The 15,719-nt window shown below is 41.3% G+C and overlaps 1 long non-coding RNA gene across 1 annotated transcript in view; it reads right to left on the bottom strand.

Moving 5' to 3' along the window:
* The window catches only part of LOC103364133 (uncharacterized), a 20,498-nt gene extending 7,724 nt beyond the window's left edge, over window positions 1-12,774 (bottom strand). Inside the window, exon 1 of the long non-coding RNA XR_520531.1 lies at window positions 12,433-12,774. This is a non-coding gene — a long non-coding RNA (uncharacterized LOC103364133). The remainder of the gene's footprint in view (window positions 1-12,432) is intronic.
* Between the last annotated feature and the right edge of the window lie 2,945 nt (window positions 12,775-15,719).

The raw sequence follows: 15,719 nt of genomic DNA, 5'->3' as shown, positions 1-15,719 counted from the left end.
TGTTTGAACTGCTGCAAACGTTTCTGGAGGAAGGAAGAACCTCCAGACTGATCAACAGCTTCATTCCACCAGCTGGCAGAATGTGATCCAGATATGAAAACACTTCTTTATTTAATTGCTTTTAGTTTTTGGATTCCTTAGCCCCTGTCTCTCATCGTGTTTGTACTGATGTTGTATGTCCAGCAAAATGACACTAAACTTGATTTGATTTGATTATTTTCAGCACTTTGGTTATAAAAAAGCCCGACGATGGAAAAAGGGCACTAAAATGTGACCCACAGCTCTTGTTCATCGTAGCCCTCCAACCACACAGCGTTCAGGGAGAACACATCTGTACACATCAGTATCCCCCCAATACAAGCCCAACCACAACACTTTCACTTCATTTAGCTCCTTTAAAGACACGAATAGATGCAACGATGTGTCAGACGGGGGTGTTTTTTCTTTTTCTTTTTTAACACTAGGTTTTTTTAATGCACAAAAAAATGTGAATTATAAATTACGAGGTCCTGCATCCACTGAACATATTGTGTAAAACGTATTATATTTTCCATTACATTTTGGATTGTCACCTGTTGCTTGAATTTTCCCTGAACATGAATAGACATCATCACTTTAGACGGACACATTAAGCTTCACCAGAACGCAGAACAGTATGTTTTTTTGATGATTAACAATCGGTGGCAAATGAAGCTTATGTCCATGCCTCCGACTATGTAACAGAAACTGAGATAAGTTTTTGTTCAGTTGGATAGAGACGACCGTTGGGCCGACAGACAATTTGTTCTCTCTTTTTTCCGTGGCTTTGTTCAACGTAGCATCAGCAGGGAGATTTATAATGATGTCAAAACACTTTTGTTCAAAAAATAAAATCTTGTTCACTCACACACACACATATATAAATGCTGCTCTTAGCCTCTGAGGGGAAAGATTAGCGACATCCAGACCCGGGGCCCTGGTGGCAGGGTACGGGGCTTTGCACAGTCCCCTTCGCTGGTCTGCAACAATTAAAGAGCACATCCTCGCACAAGCTGCGCTCTTGTCTCTGTAAGAGCTGCCGTCGCTTTCTGAAGCTGTGGTGGGAACCGGTGGACCGATCTAAGGCGAGCGCGCAAGATATGAAGGAAGCAGCAGGAAAAAACCGCACAAGATGTGTTCGGGCTTTCTTGTGCTTCGCCGCTGCAGATTCTGAGTTGCAAATATGTTGGCTATCTAATTATCAGTGTGAACGGGAGGGCCGAGGGTACCGCAGACCAGCAAGGCAATTATCAACAGGGAGATTGAAGTGCAAATTAGGGTTGTGATTTATTTTACCGTTTTAATTTTCATTTAGTTTTTCATTTTAGAGTTCTGCACTCAGTAGCTTTTGTCTCTCAAAGTTCAGCGACATGAACAGCACCGAGGGGGACCAAGACACTTCAGGGAGTTTAGTTTCAGTGCTTTTTGTTACATCAGCAAAGAGAAAGCAACCAACAGATGCAATCTCAAGTATGGGCAATGTATTTTAGTCATANAAGTTGTTCTTGTGTCTGAGCTTTATGGTGAGCGATGATGATCAACTATGATCTTTTCCTAAAGCTCACCAGGTGGTCTTGCAGTGTGAACCTCTGGTGTTGTCCTCGTGTAAGCACACGGCAGAGACTTTGTTTCTCCGAGTGGGAAAATGGAGCTTTGCAAGTAATGGCTTTGACATTATACATTTTCTAAAGCACTTGAAGATCCAATCATCGCTAAAGCTCAATTTAATAGAGAGCCGAGAAAAACAAACGGTCAGCTTGTGTTGATTGATTCACAATTTCATATCTGACGAACATACAAGAGAACAGCTGCCGGTTGCCCTCGCGCAGCACGGTAAAGTAAAGGGTCTTTTTTCCTGCTCTGGTCTTTATATTCAGTAGCAAAGATGAAAAGGCTGCAGTATCCTTTTAATTTTTGGAGCAGTGAAAATTTTTGGAGCAGCAAAAAATAAATAAATAAAATTATCGCAAGCCTTTATTTGAAGAGTTGATTTGCAAAAACAGAAGACTTTCAGAAAACGTTCTTTTTTTTTAATGAGTGACAGCGAATCAAAATAATAAAGGTTTTCAAATGTATCGTAAAAATGTCGTCCATCAAAAAGAAGTTTCACTATTTGAGAATGCAGTTTAGTTATATAGCTTTTATGAGGAGACGGGGCTGTTCGCTAAATTAAGGACTGAGAAGCAGGATTCAGCAGAGCAGGGACTCAAGACTCCGGCTTAAGGAAACCATAAATTCTTTGCTTTATTAGACAGAAAGACCACAAACTCAAATCCAGACCAGCACCAAAATCTAAGCAATTGTGTTTTTGTTTCAAGGTCCGTGTGTCCCTCGAATGCAAAAAAAAAAAAAAGAAATAAAATAAAATCCACTGCCACAGCTTTGGAGACAAACGGATGGACTGACATAAAGAGAGGAAGAGACGATGCTTTTTGGCCTCCTTGAGCAGTAAACACACCCACTCTTCTTCTTCTTCTCAGCTGAACTAAAACTGCAGCATTTTTACAGAAACTTTGTGGGGTTGTACTTGGACGGAGAAATAAATAAATAAGAAACACTTTGAATAAAAGCTGCTGGGTGTGGGCGGCTGTGGGCCTGTGTTCTACCATAACAGCGTCTACTGCGGCTTTTCTGTCTCTTATCCATGTCTCCTGTCCCGGCACACACAACAATGGAGAAAGAAGAAGAAGAGCGTTTTCCCCCTGAAGTCATCATCAGTGTCAGCTCACATGCTTTTAAACCTGTGTCATTTCTCAGACCTGCATAGGCCCCATAAAAGACCCATGATAGCACAGAGGGGGGAAAGAAAAAAAAAAAAAAAGTTAATGTCAATACACCCTGACTGGATAGCATTCCTGCAAAACACACAATTTCCAGCACCTGCTACAGCGCAGAGCCCACTTTAGGCAATAATTGCATATTGGTTGTGGAGGGGAAGGAAGTGGCACGCTGTGAATCGCCACCTTTAAAGAGGTTGACAGAGCAATCTTCTCTGAAATGCATTGGAGGAGCGCTGAAGCACGCTCAGAGAGGGAGTGGAGGGAGCGGATGAAGGGATGGAAAGAAGAGAACAGCTTGCCGATGTTGCAGATCATTTGTATATTTCTCAAGGCATTAAGTCCCCGTTGTCTTCACGTCGCGCGTCCAGGTTACATTTTTGCGAAACGCTTCCTAATGTTTTCTTATCACGGCGACGGAGAAACCGCGCCGCACGCCGCATTTGCAGGAATTCAATCAATTCTGTGGACGGATCTTGGGATTTGACAGCCTAGCAAGATCTTATGGAGAGAGAAAAAAAAACACAATACCCCCAATTTAAACGGCAACATGTGGCTGCTGCCTTCAGACTGTGAGTTTTAAAAGGAAACTCTGGATGCTGTTTGATCGGAAGGACAGAAAATACATCTTTAGAACAAACAAACAGCTGAAGTCTCAATCCGCAGACAGCTAGACAGAGCATCACAGCAGACCTTTCTCTCACCCTTTAGTTTAAAGCATCACACACTTGCTGGCTCGGTAGACACGAGCAGTTTACTAATGTCTGTGGTTTAAGTGCAAGTGAAGATAAAACAATCTGCAGGCTGGTGATTTAAAACGAGGATATTAGATCTTTAACCTTTCCATTTGAAAATCTGTGAATAATATTTGTGTCTTTAAATGTACAGAGCAAACATACATCCCAGTACATGTCTACACAACACACCTTTCCCATTGTTTTCCTTTTCAGCCAAACCAACGTATATTATTTGGGGTGGAACTCATCATCCGAGATTCAAACATGTTGTGAAATAGTTGTAATTTAGCTCAAACCTACAACATAAAAAAAACCTTTTAAAAAATGATGACATCTAACAACAAGCTCTTGTCTGCCCTGTTTTAATTAATTTAACGGGAAATAAGCATAAAATAAACATACAAATATCACTTGTAAAATACCACATGTAATGACGAGCATGTAACGGAAGATTACAAATTATCTTGTAAAGAATAACAGAAAAATACCATGAATATATTAGGATTTGCCTTAAAGATAGAAAGAAATCTGTAATTTGACATCTAATAGAGAATCATGAATAGTTTTGGTGCCTAAACATAACAAAACAGTGAGTTACAAGAAACTAATGGTTCCAAAAGAGATTCAATCTCCTGGATGAAGGTCCTGTATCAGATGTATTCCTCCACCCTCTAATGCAGACTCTGTGGCTCTTTGCAAGTGGAAATGTTTCGTCCTATGTCAAGGAAGGAAATGTGTTTCTTTTAAAACCAGATGGACAGTGCACTTCAGTCGTATAAGAATCTACTTTTTTGTCTTTTTTACAGAGTACAATAAAATAAAATAAAAAATAATGATAATCTGATTTTGGACCAAAATTCCGAACAATGTACGTGATGAGCTGAGAACCAGCGAGCAGACTGGTCTCCTTGACAATAATGGTGCCTTTGATTGAAGGTAATTCTCAAAGTTATCCACAATGAAGAAAAAGAGTATTTAAGTTTTAACAATCACAAACTGATACATGCAAGCAAGTACTAAATCACTGGTAACTTCTACGGTTTTTCAAAATGTTCACAAATGTGCACAATCCAGCTTAAATTCAATATAACTGGCAGGACGGATGCACATATTCAGCTCCTCCTGCTGACTGCACAGATATATTTTTAGGATATTTCTGTACTGGTTTTCCAGGACTCGTGGATGTGAATTCATAGTAAAGCAACATTTTTCACACATTTACATTAACCCGAGTCAGGACTGTTGGGGTCTTTTGGCCATTTGGTTTAGGTGACAGGTATTGTTTTTTTTTTTTTTTTTGAAGCTGTTTGTAAAGATAAAAAGAGGGACATTGTTCATGCATTTGGAACCAAAAATACGTCAACTTATCAGAAAATGTATTCAACATCGTATAAAAGTCTATAATGAAAACCAACACATATTCTTTCTTGGGGTCCAGTGGACCTCGAAAGACCTTCTACGTATGGCCACGTGAAGTCCTGAAGAGGGTTAAACACTCGGCTCATTGAGATCAACTGAGCCTCGACTGAAAAGCGAACAGGAGCAGGCGGCAGCAGCAGGGGGCGCTGTTAGAAGTACGTGGTCAGGACAGGCCGTTTCCAGCAGCCTTCAGTTTACACAGGAAGCTACAGGACTACATGAGTTTAATAAAGTGTCTTCAGACACATTCATCAGTTTGTACGCAGTCTCTGATAGTTTTATGTTGGCAGTGCAGCCTATTAAAAAGCTGCACAGCTGACTCACGGTTCAGTCTCTGTGTTACATGAATTCTTAGATAAATCAGTGTCAGATCAGTTTGTATATAAAGCAGCTGACCAGATCTGTCTCTCTCAGTTCAAATNATTTTTCAGGGCCTGTTGCTACGTCCATCTTTTATACAGTCTATGGGCGATGACAGGTTTTGCAGATACCAAAATTTTCGGACTATTGAGCGCACCTGAATATAAGCCGCATGAAATAACTTTAAAAAGAAAACAAATTTGTACATACATAGGTGGCACTTGTCTATAAGCCGCAGGTGTCCACGTTGTAACAAGAGATATTTACGCAGAAAGATTTTTTTTTAACTTTTAATTAAATACGTACCAGCAACATACACAAATACGTAGATGCTTTTTTTCCCAACAGTGCCTGTAACACAGCTGGTTAAGAAAATAAAAAATACAGCAGCCTACCAGGAAAAGTCATTGATGCTATCTTCATCTTCCTCCTGCACTAAAACCATTAAAGTTGTTTTCTTCAGTGTCGGAGTTGAACAGCCTCAGAATGACTTCATCACACACTTCCTCAGTCTCTCTTTCGTTGTCGCTCTCAATGTCACTTTCGTCTCGAAGGCAAATTCATAAAAATCCATGAATTTGCCGCATTGTCGTTTAAGCCGCAGTGTTCAAAGGAAATTACAGTACCTGACGATAAATAAAAGCATTTTTTCCACCTGTTGATGCTGGAAGAACAGGCAGAGACACCAACGAGTAATCCTGAGTGGAGTCTGGATATCTGTCCCAAAATTCCACCGCAATTCGTCCAACAGTTCAGAAATGTCGCCCTGCGAGTGCTACAGAGGTCAGCAGAGCCATTACAGCCAATATGTTTTCTAGGAGCAATGAATATCCGCACCAGACTTTGCACCAAACTAAAGTCCTTTTGGAACTGGGCACGCACAACTTTGCTGCTTCATCAATCTGTTAGAGGAACACATTCTGTCTCACACACATAGGTCACGTTGACAACAACCGTCCTCTTGGCTTCATCTAGTCGTACACACACCAGTGACAGAGAGAGGCCCAGTACACACACAAATAATTACCTTAAACACCAGATTGGACAGAACGCCGAGTGACACAACGCATACTAATGCACTAATAAGCAGAAGATTGAATCTACAGCTGCTGTGGAACAAAAGCAGCCGATAAACTCTGTGCAAAAGGTGAACAAAAGTAAGGGATCGTTTATGATTAAAAAAAGGTAATGAAGTCACTGTCGTTGTCCCGCATGCATAAGTGGAGCAAGTCTGTCGCTTTGCAGATGGATCCTGTTGCTGTTTGATTCAGCAGGTGTTCAGTAAATTCAGAGAAAAGACTCCCAACAGCTGGAAGCGACGAGCTAAATGCCGGCTCCTGCTGTTTAGTTAACCCGCTATAGGGCACTCCTGGAAATACTTGGAACATTTCAACCAGAGGGTTTAACTTGTGTGACTTTAAAAAAGAAAGAAAGAAAAATCAAGATTAATAAAGTTGCCATATATGGTAAGGGAATTTATAATGAATTAAAGAAAAAGTAACTGAAAAAAACATTTATTTAGAAATATTTGAGTTTGAGGTNTTTTCTATTGTGTTCGCTTTAGAAAAAGAAACATGATCATTAAATGCTACCTGCACGTGCATTCACTCAATCACTCATCACTTTACAGTGCTGTCCACATGTGCTATCCAAAGTAAGACAGAAGACAGTAACAAACACGTTGTACTTGCAGGAGATAAGATGTGTCACCATCCGTACTGTACAAAGCAAACCTCCGTCTCCGTTTTGCTGCCGAGCGCTCGGCGGGGTCAAACCTTCCGGCTGCCGAGTACAAAGCTGGCCGTGTCGAACGCCGAACTTCAGCGTTCAAGAAAAGATGAGAAGAGAACGGAGGATCGACGCCTGTAACTTGTTCTGCGGTGGTGGTTATGTAACGCCAGCACAACCGGATGATATTTTTACACTCGGCCCTGCAGAAGGTAGAGGAACAAACACCTCGCTCACCTCTATCATCTCCTTCGGCGCATTTTGTCATTAACGATGCAAAGAAAAAAAAACCCGATACGTGCAGCTTTACAGTGTTCACAAGTCGATTTCCATGCCCTAGATTTGTTAGATTTGTGCAGACGACACGTAAGTTGTTTTAGAATCAATTATTCAGAGAGGTTATGAATTTAAAATGAGAAATTTGTGTTGAATTTTAAAGCAGAAACTGTAAATAATATCATCACCTCGGCGAGCTGATAATGACATCAGTTAGTTATTTATGTGGACCTGCACAATCATTTAATACGTAATTCAGTTGTTTATACATTTTTTCATTTTGATTTTTTTAATAGCTTGACCACAAATAGACATTCTGGGTAAGCAAAGAAAACATTAGAACTGAAGTAGTTTATCAACAGGTCTGCTCGCAGCTCTGTGAGGCTGAAGACTGTGAGCTTTATGCTTTATGCTGTTGATGATAGCAGGAAGTCTGTAATGTTCATATGCTCACTGCCTGAGTTTAGTAGTTTAGTGTATTGGCGTGCTTTTCCAGATACTAGCAGGTACGGTTGAAGCTAGTNGGAAGATTACAAATTATCTTGTAAAGAATAACAGAAAAATACCATGAATATATTAGGATTTGCATTAAAGATAGAAAGAAATCTGTAATTTGACATCTAATAGAGAACCATGAATAGTTTTGGTGCCTAAACATAACAAAACAGTGAGTTACAAGAAACTAATGGTTCCAAAAGAGATTCAATCTCCTGGATGAAGGTCCTGTATCAGATGTATTCCTCCACCCTCTAATGCCGACTCTGTGGCTCTTTGCAAGTGGAAATGTTTCGTCCTATGTCAAGGAAGGAAATGTGTTTCTTTTAAAACCAGATGGACAGTGCACTTCAGTTGTATAAGAATCTACTTTTTTGTCTTTTTTACAGTACAATAAAAGAAGAAGAACAATAAAAAACAATGATAATCTGATTTTGGACCAAAATTCTGAACAATGTACATGAGCTGAGAACCAGCGAGCAGACTGGTCTCCTTGACAATAATGGTGCCTTTGATTGAAGGTAATTCTCAAAGTTATCCACAATGAAGAAAAAGAGCATTTTAGTTTTAACAATTACAAACTGATACATGCAAACAAGTACTGGTGACTTCTACGGTTTTTCAAAATGTTCACAAATGTGCACAATCCAGCTTAAATTCAATATAACTGGCAAGACGGATGCACATATTCAGCTCCTCCTGCTGACTGCACAGATATATTTTTAGGATATTTCTGTACTGGTTTTCCAGGACACGTGGATGTGAATTCATAGTAAAGCAACATTTTTCACACATTTGCATTAACCCGAGTCAGGACTGTTGGGGTCTTTTAGCCATTTGGTTTAGGTGACAGGTATTGTGTTTTTTTTTAAATTTTTGAAGCTGTTTGTAAAGATAAAAAGAGGGACATTGGTCATGCATTTGGAACCAAAAATACGTCAACTTATCAGAAAATGTATTCAACATAGTATAAAAGTCTATAATGAAAACCAACACATATTCTTTCTTGGGGTCCAGTGGACCTCGAAAGACCTTCTACGTATGGCCACGTGAAGTCCTGAACAGGGTTAAACACTCGGCTCATTGAGATCAACTTAGCCTCGACTGAAAAGTGAACAGGAGCAGGCGGCAGCAGCAGGGGGCGCTGTTAGAAGTACGTGGTCAGGACGGGTTGTTTCCAGCAGCCTTCAGTTTACACAGGAAGCTACAGGACTACATGAGTTTAATAAAGTGTCTTGAGTCACATTCATCAGTTTGTACGCAGTCTCTGATAGTTTTATGTTGGCAGTGCAGCCTATTAAAAAGCTGCACAGCTGACTCACGGTTCAGTCTCTGTGTTACATGAATTCTTAGATAAATCAGTGTCAGATCAGTTTGTATATAAAGCAGCTGACCAGATCTGTCTCTCTCAGTTCAAATAAGTCAATTAAAACATCAGCAGGGAGGAAAAAAGTACACGACAACAGCTTCAATACTGTCAGGGCTTCACATCTGTGCAGATGTTACTTTAAGCGTCCTCACAGCCTCACCAGAAGTTTTCTTGTTGCTAAATACTTCAACAATGAAATCAGTCCAGTGTTCATATACAAGAGACTAGAAATGCTGGTGATCGATCCTGGACAGATCCCAACCTACTGGCAGCTTCTTTAAACCTGCAGTTTGAAACTCTCGTCTCCCCTTTCTGTCAGTGAGAGTAACGACACCAACACTCTTCATCAGCAACGCGTGAACCCATTTGGTGAGAGCTTAAAGGAAACTCATTTATATATAAAAGTCCTGCACTCCAGCTTGAACGTGACACAGAATGAAAATGTCTTCAAAAGCAGAAGTACATTTTCTGGTCAGCAGGGTGTTTCAGGGAAGATGCTTTAATGAGAGACATTCTGTTGATGATTTAATTTTTTCTCAGCAACCTCCTGGCAGCACTTTCAAAACTGCCACAGCTCATGGGTGGGTCGCAACACTGACTTTGGAAAACATCCTATAATTTCAGCATTAGGTCGAGCTCTTTGAGGAATGGGCCGAGATTAATCTCACTTTTCCAGTTGTACAGTTTCTATACGGTGCACTTTACCTCAGATCGCTTTGCTCCTTCTGTAAATGGAGCAGAATGATTCAGCTTCCTCTTCTAACGCTAATTTGTATAATTTTAAATCTGCATTTTAGGCATATTTGTAGCTCATTCCTTTACGTGATTTACGACGAATGCACTTTGAAGAATATCCTAAATGCCACAATTACCAGTGAACAGTCCAAACTTTTCCCATTAGAGCCGCGTTACGCAAACAAGACACGTGACCAACAAAACTGCAGAATGATCAAAGGTGGTCATTAAGTCGCCAAATTAGACCATGTGGAAGAGGGAGAAGAAAAATTAAGAGCCTCTGCTCAGAGTGCAGCGACCTCTGAACCCCTCGGCCGCTGCACAGCCGAGCGAGTGTGACTGCGTGTGACGGCGTGGGGTTAACCGGAGAATGCATGAAGTCTGCTGGTACCTCGGCTAATTGAGCCATTTGTTGCAAGGTCAGTGGAGTTCAACCTCCCACCCACCCCTCCACCGGACAAAACCTTGTTATCAACAGCAGTAAAATAGTGATCTTCCATTATGCACTGGAGGATGTTTAGTCACAAAGACCAAACTGAAAATAATCAGCATGCTCGGACACGGACGGTTTATAGTTATGCACCAGATCAGCCAAAGAGGATGTGGCACAAAAAGAAAAACCTGGCGACACCTTGCTGGTATTGTCTTTATGGCCTATGCAAACACGAAGCACAGTTTCAGCTCAGAGTGTGTGTGTGTGTGTGTGTCCTTTAAACAACCAGTATCAGGGTCATTTATAGAAGATTTGGGCAAAGGGCAACATGCCACATAGTGAAGAGCTTTTCAAAGTCAGTGAACTAGAAGTGAAGATTGATGTCTTTCCCAAAGAAAACTAAAATAATAGCTACATAAAGTGTGTTACTTTGGTCTTGAGACAGTCCAAAAGTCCCAAAAAAAGCAAACATTGGAAGCTGTCAGCTGAGTGATGTGAGGTACAGAAGCTGTCCCAATGCTCCAGTCCTCCAGTCAGAGCTCTGTGTGTTTGTTGTGCAACTGAAAGGGAGGAGGAGAAATAATGTGGAAGCTCTCCCAGCAGGTTGATGTGTCTGTGTGAAGAGCTCTGCTGTGCATCATTGTGAGGACGGAGAGGAAGGAGTCCCTCCCTCTGAAAGCGCTCTGTGTGGGGAACATGAGAGACGAGGCGAAGCTCAGAGGTGAGACGAGCATCTGTGTCAGAGCTCAGCACTCACATCACTGCGCCATCGTTATTCACACTCAAAGCTCTGTGTGTTGTGTTTAAGCTCAGAGCAGCAGTACTCTGCTGGAACCTGGAGCTGGAGCTGGACCTGGACCCAGACCCAGCTGTGTGTCCATGAAGAGTGACTGGTCAAAGAGTCCTCCTCTTGATTTCAGACAGTCTGCAGATGGAAGGTGATAATGTAAAGCTGTCAGAAAGGCATTTCACACAGTGTTGGTTGTTGTGTTTATTGGAAGCTTGAATATATATATATTTATTTATTTTTAACTATTTTTTCTGTTCTGGTGACCAGTCAAAGGACAATGTCATTACCTTCAGAGACTGAGGGGGGAGACATTATCTGGTTTAAATATGTAGATAACTTGTTCCATTTTCAGACAGCGTACCTTCTGTTTGTCTCAGTGTGGACAGACGTACTGAGAGCTATCTGTTGATGATTGATTTACAGAGTCGACCAGCAGAGCTCAGAGGTTCTTAGTGGTCAATCTGCCCAGCAGCATCACCTGGACTCCATATTCATGGTGTGTATATGAAGAACAACTACTTCTCCATCTGTTGTGTTCAGTCATCTCCATACTGCACTTCAGAGACCAGTGGACTGTCAATGTGTCCAACATGGGTCTTATGTTTAACTCCATGATTTCACTCTGATTGGCTCATTTGTTGATTGGCTCACTCTGTTCCAGCTGCTGGAGGACAGCATTGTCAATTTTGTAAAGAACGAGTTAAAGAAAATGCGAAAGGTTCTGAGTCCAGATTCCACAGAATGCTCAGAGGGAGGAGGATGAAGAGCAGAGGAGGGGCAGCAGGGAGGCATTTCTGCAGATCACGCTGCATTTTCTGAGGAGGATGAAGCAGGAAGAGCTGGCTGATTGTCTGCAGAGCAGTAAGAGGATTTCTCTACAGACTGAACCTACTGGATAAACGGCACATTCACCAGTGTCTCCAAATATGTTCACATACTGAGTCTTTAGGGGAATGTACTGCTGTCACAATATTCATTGTTAAATGTTTTAACTGATTTCATTTGTTTTGTGTTCATTTAGAATTTGCTGCTGCAACTTGTGGACGTAAACTTAAATGTTGTCTAAAGAAGAGATTCCAGTCTGTGTCTGAAGGCGTCGCGAAAGCAGAAGAGTCAACACTTCTGAATGAGATCTGCACAGAGCTGTACATCACAGAGGGAGGGACTGCAGAGGTCAGTGATGAATGTGACTTCACACAGATTGAAACAGCATCTATGAAAGCAGACAGAGCAGAAACAAATATCTGACTAGAAAACATTTTTAAAGGCTCTGGAAGAGACCGATTAATCCGAACAGTGATGACAACAGGAGTGGCTGGCATCGGGAAAACAGTGTTAACACAGAAGTTCACTCTGGACTGGGCTGAAGACAGAACCAACCAGGACATCCAGTTCACATTTCCATTCACTTTCAGAGAGCTGAATGTGCTGAAAGAGAGAAAGTTCAGTTTGGTGGAACTTGTTCATCACTTCTTTACTGAAACCAAAGAAGCAGGAATCTGCAGGTTTGAAGACTTCCAGGTTGTGTTCATCTTTGACGGTCTGGATGAGTGTCGCCTTCCTCTGGACTTCCACAACAATGAGGACCTGACTGATGTTACCGAGTCCACCTCACTGGATGTGCTGCTGACAAGCCTGATCAGNTGTCTGCCACTTTTACTGGAGTGTTTCTTGGGGTGAGATTTGCAGTTTTTACAGACAAATAACGGTGAAGTCGACACATTCAGACTGATAGAACGGACTGCATGTCTGAAAGGCTCTTCTATCTCACCCAGCTAAAAAAATAAGCATTGAAAAGAAAATGTAACGACTAAAAACGGTCTACGGACTGAGCTTTCCTGTGCCGACTCCTGTGTGGATGCACTCAGACTCCTCTTCCACTGAGGGATTATTACCGGCCTTTCAGGTGCACTCACTTTTGCATTTACCTTCGAGCAACGTGAATGAGGTAATCTGGCTAATCTGCTCACGTTTAATGCCTGACTGCACTTTGTTGCAACGATGTTACCGTGTTCGACATCGCGGGCGCTGTTTCAGAAGATTATTATCACAGATTGTACTTATTAAAATCAATTTGTGCTCACCTGCGGGTATCCTTGAAGGTATGAACGAATCTTTGCGACTGCATTTTATTCGGACTGCATGTTAATAAAACACCGTCTGCAACTGCCCCGGTGACATATTAAAAACAGCCTTAAAAAGAAATAAGCACAGACAGAAACATAGCAAAGTAAATATTCCATCTTTTTAGAATCTTGATTTGTGAACCCGACAAACTGAGCGGTTAAATGAAGTCAAGGTAGTGCTGACAGTGACGGAGGAGGAATCAGCCTGCAGGCACACGGGGAGGGAAAAAAAAAACCTTTCCTTTAATGCAGTGTAAACATTAGCTTGGATGGTATGTCGTGCTACTTCTACACACACACACACACACACACACACACACACACACACGGATTCTCTCTGGAGACATAAATATTTCAGAGAGTTGTTGTTAGTTTCAGTCTGCTGGGCTGGACAAGCCCACAGCGAAAGAGCAAACACCGGTTTCTGGAGCAGAGGGACACGAGTTCAGATGAAACAAAGTCAATAAAAGCAATCTGGCTTAATGATTTTAGGTTTTGTTGCATCTATAGGAAGTTTTTTTTCTGTTCTTTTTGTGGTGAAATGAGAATTTTGAAAATAAATAAGCTCAAGAAATCAGTATTTTATGCACCAACTTCTTTACTCTGCGCTGAAAGTGGATTTTCTGGGATCTGCTTTAGCTCGACCTTTGACACCCATCAAATCAATTAGCCTCATTATCTTCATTAAGATGCCAGATGTTACATGGCAACAGCTTCAGCATTCATTTGCAGATATCAATGCGTCCTTCCTGGAGGTTTTTTCTCAGACTGACTGTAAGATAACAGAATAATCTGATATACATCCTGTGCATCCAGGTTTCTCCGACTTTACACAAAATGTATTTATCTTAAAATTAGCATTAACACAGCTCTGCCAGTGGGTGGAAATGTTTAGCTGTTGTTTTATTCATCGAATCTTCTGCCTTGTGTCTCCGAAAACATATTAAATTGTGCCTTAACTTCCAAATTTCCAAAAACATATTAAGCAAAAAAAAAAAAAATGTCGCTGCTCTTTAATTCAATACCAACCGAAACAGAACAGCTTGTCACAAAATGTCGCACACATTTTAAATAAAATAAGACTTTAAGAGTCTGGATGAGACTGATGGATGTAAGATTTCTTCGGTGCAGCTTCTCCGTCATAAAGTATCATAAGCTAATTGGAAAAGATTCAGAATATGACACTTTCATTTGGTTCTCTTCATCTCAGCAGATATCACATTCTCGCCCTAAAATAAATACCTAAATGCGCTTCCAAAACCGCTGGCATATTTATCAGCGCATCTCTCTGATCTGACGAAAGCCGTGCTGTGAAACACAACATAATTTTCTGCTTTCATGCCGTGCGGCTCAGTAGCCATGAAACTGCCAAGTGTGCTGCCTCATTTTGCGAGGGGTCACTCATCTGAATCACGCAGTTTGCCTGTCAACTGTTTGTGTATAAGCCTGAGGACACTGAGCAGGGAGGACTTGTCCAATCTGACAGGGAGAAAAAAAAAGAGAACGTCTCTATTTACTCCAAAGAGCTTTGGGCTCTGCAGTCGTTACAGGAAGTGAACACATCGCGAATAAACACTCGCAAAAGGAGATAAGTTTCATGACGGAGCCGTCACCTGACGAGAGAACCTGTCGTATGGAAACACCTGTCAGAGCGTTAGAGGAGCAACATTGAAGTAACCTTTCAAAATAATTACACAAGTGGTAGAAAGAGATGCTGGAAAATTGTTCCTATCTGTGTTATGTGATAAACCTTCTGCACACACAAAACATCCACATTCAGTTTCTGTCCAGTCCAGACGCAGTGATGCTGTGTTCCTGCTCTGTGACGGCCTCGACTCTCTGCTCTGGATCTGCTGCTTTGTCTTCCAGGTTGTTTCCTTGGATTCCCCCCGGTGCATCTCCCAAACATTACGCTCCTCTACAACTAAACTACATTCTCATTGTCAGAGGATGAGGATGCTGGGTTCCAGACATCAGCTCCAGCTTTGTCGTGCATTCGGCTAAAACACAACAGGCTGTGATGTCAACATTCAACTTTTAAGCCAGTGTGATCAAAAAGTATTTAAAGTACTCATAAAAGATGAAATCTGGATGTAGGCCATCAGTAATTTGAGATTGTTGGTCACCAGGTTGCATGTTTGTGGGTCAGAGGCCGTCATTGTGGCGACAGACCGACATGATGCTGCCTTTTTATGGTTAAAGCCCGTTACTAAAAGGTGATAAACATGCAGATGTTTAACACATTGTTTAGTCTGTGATGCATCACAAATACGTTTCAGATCAACATTTCTTTGCCATTTATTTTACTGCTTTACCATCACTTTCTTTTCGGCCTGCTAACTCGTCATCCTCATGACCTGGAAAATGAAGGAGAAGCTTTAAACATGTTGTGCAGAGTCCGAACACACAAAAACTGCATGTGTATAATCACTGTAGTAAAAATCAGGTAAAAACTG

This window comes from Stegastes partitus, unplaced genomic scaffold, assembly GCF_000690725.1.
Source record: "Stegastes partitus isolate 25-593 unplaced genomic scaffold, Stegastes_partitus-1.0.2 Scaffold16, whole genome shotgun sequence".
In the NCBI taxonomy this organism is placed as follows: domain Eukaryota; kingdom Metazoa; phylum Chordata; class Actinopteri; family Pomacentridae; genus Stegastes; species Stegastes partitus.
The sequence above is the reverse complement of the archived record's forward strand: the minus strand, read 5'-3'. Positions and strand labels throughout refer to the sequence as shown.